Raw genomic sequence first — 10136 nt, forward strand, 5'->3', positions numbered from 1 at the left:
CTGAAATATAAGAAATACCAAAGTGAGTATTGTAGGGTGATACAAACATATATAAACTCGAAGTATTATTATCTGAATCCGAACGTGTAACCCAAAAATGAAAGTCCAAATTAATCACAAATATAAATATTTGATACATAAATATGTACTTCACATATTTAATTCAATATTTATTTTCAATGATATCAAAATAAGTATTTAAATTTTAAATAATTACTTTAAATATCCAATTCTATGTAAATGAGTATTTATTTCTTATGTTTTTTAAAAAAAAATTGGATTTGACTTTAGATATATCCAAACCAAACCAACATAACCCGAATCCAAACGATATAAAGTTAGTTTATGGATTTAGTACGTGATACAAATTAGAACCAAGCCGATGTGTATTATCCGAACCTAATCCTTATTTACAAATTTTCTAGAATGAGATCTATGATGTGATATAAATTGGAAATAAAAGTTCAAACAAGGATACCTGAACGAATTCGAACTTAAAATGTGGTTTATGTTTTGTTCAGTTAGTTTTTTATTTGATTAATATTTTACATGTTTGTTTGAATAACCTGTAAAACTATACTCATAAAAATATCAATAATAACATGTTCCATCATATCATTACATATTAATAATAGCTAACTATTAATACTTATTTTATCAAATATAAACATATATATATATATATATATAATAGTAACTATATGTTATTCAACCCGACTTTAAATCGCAAGATTATTAATTTTATTATATAAATTAACTATATGTCAATCAATCCGTATCATACTTGATAAATATATTGAATTGTTTTTAATATTCTAATGTAAATATGTATATTAAAATAGGAAATTATTTATTAGTTTATATATCTTACTATAATTTTTGTTTTAATAAATTGAATTATGTTGTAAAATTCATGAATATATGTTATTACTTAATTTGTAATGTATAAAATAGTTAATAAATAGATTAAGTTACTTTATATTTATTAATGGGTTAATTATTTTATTATTAATATAAATATTATCGGAATGTTATTTCTTATTCTATAAATAAAAAAATAATTAATATTCGTTTATATTTATGGTTAATATTAATTATGAATTTTATTATTTAAAAGTAAATATTAAAAATAAATGCATATTTACATTTTAAATAAAAAGTACTAAAATATATTTCTTAAAATGCAATCTTAGAAAAATATATTTTAAAAAATATTTTGAGATATCTTATTTTGAAAATATTAAAACAATAGGTGAGGTATGATATCTATTTAATAATAACTAAGTAATTGTAGGAAAAAATAGGAAGTTAAATAAATGTTATGGTCCAGCCTAGACTAATTGCAAGTAGATAAAAACTTTTTATGTTTTAATAGTATTGATTTTATTTGATTCAATACATATACCATTTAGTTCACGTAATACATCTTTATCCCAATGAATTTCGGTTTGTTTCAATTCCGATAAAATCATACGACTAATATGCTACATGAAAAGCAAAATAATATTATAGTTCAATATTTGACATTCAAAAATTATCATTAAATAAATATATTTGGATCCAATTCTAAAAACCAACTCTAACACTATTCATATAATTAGTAGATTAGTATGATAGCTCTAAGATTTTCCTATCATTCTTCTGAAATCTAATAGTTTATTTAATTTTATGTAATCTTTAAAGTATATAAAAAATTTAATCAATATTTTTTAGAAATATTATCAGATTTCTTTAGGTATTTTACTGGCTCAAACAGTGTCGATCACATGTTAATGATAGGTTTTTAGATTTTTATCAGGTTTTATCGGATTTTTAATTAACGATTTTTTCATTAAATTTGAAACGGATTATATACGGGTATTAATTGAGAAACATTAATATATATTCATGAATTTTACAAAATATATAGTCCGTTTCAAAAAGTCTCACATTTAAATTTTCTGATCCATGCTTTAAAAAATTATGTTATGATGAAATAAAAATGATTACAAAATCATATAAGTAAAAACTCTAATTTAATTAATTATTAAGAATAGAAGATATATATATAAATATATTTTAATTAAAGTATATACCATATAAAATACATAAATATTTTAATTTGAAAATTTACTCTGAACAATTTTGTTTTGATAAAAGCTTTTAAAAAAACATTAAAAATTATATGTTTTAAGTTTTATATAGCTTATGTGTAAAACCCTCTTTTCAAAAAAAGTGTACATAATCTTATTTTTTACGTTTGTAATAGTTGAAAACTGATAATTGAAATTATATGTTTTAATTTTTCAAATTTAAAATAAAAATAGTTTCAATTTGTAAAATATAATGAAACAAATTCAAAATAATTCGAAAAATATTCATGAAGTAGCAATTTACAAAAGTTTGATCAAATTTTGTAAGTCAGTGTATATATATTTTCTTATCCAAGTAACTTTTTAAATTCACAAACTCTACACAATTTTATCTCCCAAGAAGCCTCATCTTTATAGTAGACTTCTTATTTGCTCTAATTAATGGTATCTTAGTTCTAATAGATATGTGCCTCCAAGTAATCAGTAACATTAGGCTGGGACGATGGAACTAATATGAAGACAAAAGTGAAACTGGAATTTAGATTTAATATAGGTGTAGAAATCTAAAGAAAAAACAATGATAAAATAGTTTAAAATGTAAATAAATCTAGGTATCAAGTTTTGTGAGAAAGAGAATAACAATCTGAATTATGCATGAATTAGAATAACTCTTTGCTGCATGGTTTTGCATGATCTCTTATTTGCCTTTTGAAATGCTTTATGTAATCAATTGATTTGTTGAAGTAGAAATTTGTTGTTGGTGATGAACTGAGCAGTAGTTTGCCTGGAAAATATTGGATATTATTGATATGTTGATAAAAAAATTTAGATCTGTATTATTTTTTGATGTGTTTAGTAAAATTATTTACCTTGGAAAAGTTTAGGAATTATGCTTGTGATGGTGACAACTTTAAATTTCCTATCCTTCTTGCTTTGTAGGATGCTAAAATATGATGCTTGCTTGTCTCACAGTATAAGTTTAACAATTGTCGACCTGAGATAGAGATGTATGTATGAAGATAATTATTATTTCGTTTTTAACTATTGTGTTAGACTTACCTGTTCAGCCATAGACCAATCGTGGCGTCAATATTGAGTTCTGGATGGTACGGTTTTATTTTTTGTATTATGACTATCTGCCCGACGACATCTGCACATTGATTTTAGAATAAACATCCATGTTTGTTTAATTAATACTGGAATGACTTACTTACCTGGTAAGTATGTCGGTGTAGTGGCTAACCGCAATAGATTTCTGTAATTCTGAAGAGATAAATTGTGAACTGGAAATATCGGACCGTTGACTGTAACGTTCAATGTTATTGTCTTTTGGTCGATCTGAATGTAATACGTCAGTTGGGAGAGTTTCCGATGTCGTGAATTATGTATGACAGAAAATCCTGAAAACTCATATATATCACCTTCAGTTAAGTTTTTTGAATCATTCGGTTGAATGTTTCCGGTGAACCGACCTTCTAATAGTTGTCCCTGAGTGTGAACAAATTTTGTTGTGTCGAACCAATTAAGTAAATAGTGAGTAGTTTAAATCAAATATGGTGGATTGGAAAATACATATATATATATATGTATATGTTAAAGTTAATAAAAGGTTTACGTGGTGGTCGTAACACAGGAAGCCGATGCAAATTTGAGTATTATCTGTTTGGTGTTTTCTGATGTCTCAAACACTTCTTATACATACCATGATAGGACGCACTGAAATCTCTTTCTGGAGTTGGTGGATTCTTTGAGGAATGTATTGCATGTAAGATGTCACTGTAAAACATTCGATTTTAATTAAGGGCATATGTTCTTTAGAACTTTACCAACAAAACTATAAATTGTAATAAGATACATGTATTTTCAACTATAATTATTACACACATGGATATATTTTGGAAATTAAATTTTTGGGTCATGCGGAATATATAATAGCCAGAAAGTTAAAATATATATTTCCTCACAGATTAATGCTACCAAAACAAAACGTATAATTAGTATTACTGAAATGTTCTTTTATTTCTCATATATATGTAGTTGTCTATGATATTTTATAATTACAGAAAATATATAAATAATATTTTACAGATATGATCTCCAGATCAGAAGGAAACTAATTCTTCTTTTAAATAAAAAAAATAAATTAGTATATTGAGTTTTTTTGTTTCAAAAAATATTTAGTGTGTATAATAACATGTGATTTCAAATATAATAACTTTTATACGAAATGGAATGATAATATATTGTCATATCTTTATATTACTTTATTTAAGGGACAAATATCATACGCAGACAATAACAAATATTCTTGATATCTTTGAAATCTTCTTTTTGAAAACAGATTTTCCAGAATAAGTCATTTTAGGTAACAGAAATAAACTTTGTAATTCGATTTTAATTTTAATTTTATTTTAGCGTAAGTATAAAATATATTACAATTAATGATACTATAATCCTACGCTATTCTAAATTGTGGCTCACCAAATTGTATAAAAAAAAAACCATTCATAATTTTTATGTTTGAATAAAATCTCAAAATAAAATTACAATAAACGAAAGAAAGCATGTCAAATCGAATAGATAATTTTCTAAAGATTTTTAAGGATTGTAGCATAAACTCAAGTTGCTAATATTCTGAATCAACAATATAATTAAACACACAAAATTTATTTATTAGATTAAGTAATAGGACACAATTCTGTATCTAGGCTTGGACTGGTGGTCGTAGAATTTTTATTAGACAGTAAAATTTACATAATAACAAATAGTTAAAGTAGTTATTGTTGTTGTAAAGAAAAATAGTTCACCAATTTGATTGGGATCAATTGTTTTTTTTCTTTTAACTACAGTTTTGATCGATTGTTTATATTCAAAATTGTACAAATACGTGAAACATGCTGTGCCAACTTATAACCATGAACTGCCGTAAACGAAAATGATAAACGTACGCTTTTTTTGAAAAGAGGGTTTTATATTTTAAGTAGGTTATTCGAGTACTTTTTATTTTCGTGAATTTATTCGAGATGAGATTCCGATCTTTTAAAATAAGAGAATTTATGTTCTATACATAATTATATTTTTTACAAAACTCTAAAATCTCTGACTTGGTTCTTCATATTTTATTACTTAATTGTGTTACATATAATAGAAATACTTACTTCAAACTAAAAAAAAATTAATTTTTTTTTTTTAAATTATAAACGTACGCTTTTAAAATAATATTGTCTCCCATCCCAAAACCTTACAACATACCTCAGTAGTTATCATGTTCATAAGGAATCCAATAGTTTCCTCTATACCAATCTTTTACTTTTTTTTCTTCAACAAAAACAAAACTATATTACATTTCCTCATCCTAACCATTTAGTTTTATACTATTAGAGGAGGGACTATTATTTTTATGCGTGATTTTCTGTCATTATCAAATACCACAAAAAAACTCTTAAACTTCTAAGAGTTGACCGAATATGATATAAGACCTCTTAGATTTTTGCTTTTTATTAAATTTAATTTGTTTCTGAAAATTCATTTTAAAACTATACTTGCCTTATTTTATCTAATATTATTTATTTATTTTCGTATTTATTTATTTTTAAAACATATTTTTCTAGGATTTTTTGAAATTTAGAAATTTTACATTATTTTTGAATTTCTAATGAGTTTATTAAAATAATAGAAATTAACAAATTTTATTTTATAATAACTGGAATAATTAATGTATCAAAATTGAATTTAATTTCTTAAAAATAAATTAGATTATAAAATATAATCAGTGAAATCTAGATATAGATATCAAAATTATAGCATATGTAAAATCTAGCATTATAATGTAAACAATCATAAAATTTTATATATATATTATCATGTGTAAAAAATACATAATTATATAATTAAAAAAAATATTAGAGAAATATACATAGAACAATTACCTGCAATTTGGACAGGGGGGTGTAGGAGGTGGGTTCTCCATTCCGTTGATATTGAGAACCTTAAATTCAATCCGATTGTAAATTAGAAATTTGGAATAGGTATAGCAATTTGTAGACTTATCAAAAATTCTCACACTTACAATGCTTTTGGAGAATTGGACTGATATGAACCTAGATAGCGGTTCCAATGATGATTTGTAAAATGTGTTGGAAGATATGAGAGAAGAATAAGTTTAGGTGTTTCTTTGACAGAAATTATGAGAGAAGAAAAAACTGATTTGAGACATATCGTGAATGTTGGTATGTTGGAGATGTGTAGGATCTGAGTAATTAATTTCTTGAATTTGATTTGATGATTAGGTGCTAAATTAATGCCCCAAATCACGTTTGCCTAACATTGTGTATGCAACGATCTTCTCCATTGCCTAAAATAATGTCCCAAATCACGCTTGACTAAAATCACAAATCATATCTTAGTTTATTCCTTCTCTCACTCCTAATTGATGTGTATTAGGAAACAAAATAAATCAAATCATAATAGAATAAGCAAAATTGTTTTAAGAGATAAGGAAATCATTCAACAGGAATTGTATTCAAAGAAACAGAAAAGCATCCAATGAACTAAAGTGTGAAGATAGAAACAGAATGAAGCAAAGCAATTAGATAAACATAAAACAGAACTTAAACCGCAGCAAAAGCATTCACTGCGTAAGAGGATTCTCAAAGTTGTATCAGCCACTCTTGCAACGCTTGGATTCATCTGATTCAAGAGTCTCAGATGCTTTTCTAACCCTATCACTTCCAGACTCCAAGATATCACCAGACGTTGTTGGAACAGCGTGTTCTTCCAAGAGCTATAGGTTGTGGAGCTTCTGGTGGGAATATCTTTGTGACAGTTATGGTTTGAGTCTTCCCTGACAAATTATGATCTGAGACTTTCACAATGAATTTATAAGTGTGCCCTATCGTATCAAGTAGAGCTTGCGGCACCGGCACGCATTGATCAGCTTCTACACCCTCTTTGGTCTAACGTTCAAGAATATATATGTAAGTTGAAATAACTCGGGACTATGTATAGGGTGACAAAATATATGAAAGTTCAAATAACAGAGGGTTGAAATTACCTCAAAGTAACTGGCAACTAACTCTGATGCATGCTTCCCAGTCAACTCTTTTGCCGGCATCACTAAGAACGACAAAAACAGCATGTTCACTCTTATCATAAACCGAAATCCTCGTGAGGTATCTGCAATGAGGGAAGATTAGCTTCTAGCGGTGGAAAAAAAAAAACTAAATGAAACTGTGTATACGTCACTTACTGAGCTACGCATGTAACAACACTTTTCCCACATTTCTTGTTGTTACAAATCAGTGAAGTAGGCCCTTTGACTGCCTTACTATTACACCCACCGCATGAAATATAGTACCAAGGAGAATCTTGAACAACATCATCTATAGTTGCTGTGCATTCAAACCAAGCAACCTATAATAGTGAAAATAATACAAACTCTATCAATACACACGCATAACACAACGCATAACATAACACACAAATATAGAACAACTACTGTACCTTAGCAGTTTCCTGCTTGATGTAGGCGAAAAGCTCCTCTAGAGTCGCTGTCTCAGGCTTAGTAACAACCTATGCATTAATCTTATTAGCAATATCTGAGTTGGAGCTCAGCCTGTGAAAAATGAGGAAACCCAAGAAATGTCAGAGCTGAAGTTACATGAAATGCCAAAGTAGAAGTGAATGAAAAGTATAACTGAATACAAAAATCCCTACCATCCAAGATAATCCCTGCTAGGCTGGACATCGCTATCCATAAACACTCGAGATGATGCCATCGAAGTGAGAGCAAGAGTTCCTGTTCAGAACAGATGAACTCATTATTATCAACCAAATGCGTAAACGATGCAACAATATGATTCAAATGGCGTTACGTGTTATATCACTCTCTCAATTAGCAATAGAAAATGACTTCATACAGTTTAGTTTAACTACCACAGATACGTTCTAGATGAGGACACAAGCAATTACAATAAACGCTGAGAGACAATCAGTTTAAATGGCCTTACACGATATACAATGTCATATAATCCCAATAATACAGTGACTTAATCCGGTTGTTTAGTGAAATGCTAACCTCCAAGATGTTTAGGGTTTACTGTGGTGACCAACAGAACACTTGGAGTGCTTCCATAAGATTTAAATTTCACGCAGTTCCTCAGTTTATAAACAGAACCTGGTTCCAGCTCATATGTCCCAACCCGCCCCGCTGGAACAAAACCTTGAATAACCGTTCCCTACAGATCATTTGGAATGTCGATTAGTAGAAATCTAACAATATCGAGCAATATTAAAGAAGGAGAAAGAGTAGTAAAACATTCGCAGACGAACCTCTTCGTCGATTAGGATCATCTCCTGTCCAATGAGGGTTTTCGTGTTTGGATTTCGAGCCTCCCAGAAATGAACCAGTCGAAACCTCAAGACCGCTTCTGTTGGGCCGAGAGACACATCTCTGAAGAACATCACTTGATCGTCATGCGCGGAGGAGACAGCGGTAGAGGCGTTTGGTTTCTTCAAAATAGCAGATGAAACAGCAGACTTCCCGTTAGGTTTCATCACCATAGCAGAGGAAGCGGTGGACTTCCGGTTTGGCCTTGCATGCGCGGAGGAGGCGGCGGTCGTCTTGCAGGGCTCGCGGTCGTTGGAAATCGAAGAGTTTTTGGGTTCCATCGTGAAGTCTGTCTGAGAAAGAGAAGAGATTTTGAGTTTTTGAGATTTTAATCAATCCATAAACGAAGAAAAAAGATTTATAGTACCGAAATCAACTAAAAAGTCCAAATCAAGACATATGACATGTCTCATTGCTGCAATATTATTGGTCGAATTTCTAATCCCAGGTGGCACACCTAAGATGGCTCCATATCTGCCTTTTAATAGAGTTTAGATATATATATATGTCGACGTCGTGCGATATATAATGTTTCTAATTAAAGCCAAGATTCTGATACTATTACTCATGATTAATCGCTCATCAACCACCATAATTTTACTATTATTTCTATTTTCTATCACCGCTTTAAAAAAAGAAGTAAAAACTCAATAGACATATAATCTATTTTTTATAGTAATGTCCATATACACCCAATAAAAAGCTTCGCAAACAAAATGATTATTGAGTAGGGCGAAAAGAATGTATATAAAATGATACCATTTAGGAAGAAAATACATGAAGTACAAAGTTGCCAGTTGTACGATCTCTGTGAATAGGCGCGACACCTTCCTCATTACAAAGTTACGAACACTATAAGATCTAATAAATAATTTTGAACAAAAAATTACAATTCATCAAGAAAACAGTAATGCAAGATTTTAGTGATTAACTGGTAACAAATTTTTAATTCTAAATATTATTAATCAATCATCTGAAAAAAAAAATCTTATTCGTTTGTACTATTAAAGCTATCTGTAAAAGCAATGAGGAATTGGTCTATTAATTAAAACTTTTGAATTATATAGTAGGAATGTAAAAAATCATAGGTTCACATTCTATTGGGGAGATGTGCTTTCCAAAAAAATATCATAATCTAAACTTCGTTTGATAAAAATATATGTGCCTAGAGATTTAAAACCTCTTATTAAATAAAAAATTAATTTCAAAATATATTTGTTTCATTCCATTTAGGTACAATTTTCCAAAACCGTTAACAAATCATATATATTAAAACAGAAGTCACAACATTGATTCATGTGTGATTTTTTAAGAAATTGACCTAATGGACCTATTTTTAGAAAATCATGTTACATTTAATATCTAATCTTATCATTTAAATTTTGGGCCTACATGAAATTTTTATTGGGCTATCAATAATTGGATTTAAACAATAGATGATTCATTGGATTTATAGATATTATAAATTAAATAGATATAATTTAATGTTGTAATACTATACCTCTATATGCTAAATATTTAAAAATTTATCGATGTTAACTTTTAAAATTATAAAGATTTTTTTTTAAATAACAAAAATCATATTATCTAACAATGATTAATATTTACTACCTTAAATCAATGAAAGCAAATTTTAAAATATATAATTTATTTTAAAAATTAAACAAAAACTAAAT

This window comes from Brassica oleracea, chromosome C2, assembly GCF_000695525.1.
Source record: "Brassica oleracea var. oleracea cultivar TO1000 chromosome C2, BOL, whole genome shotgun sequence".
NCBI lineage: Eukaryota > Viridiplantae > Streptophyta > Magnoliopsida > Brassicales > Brassicaceae > Brassica > Brassica oleracea.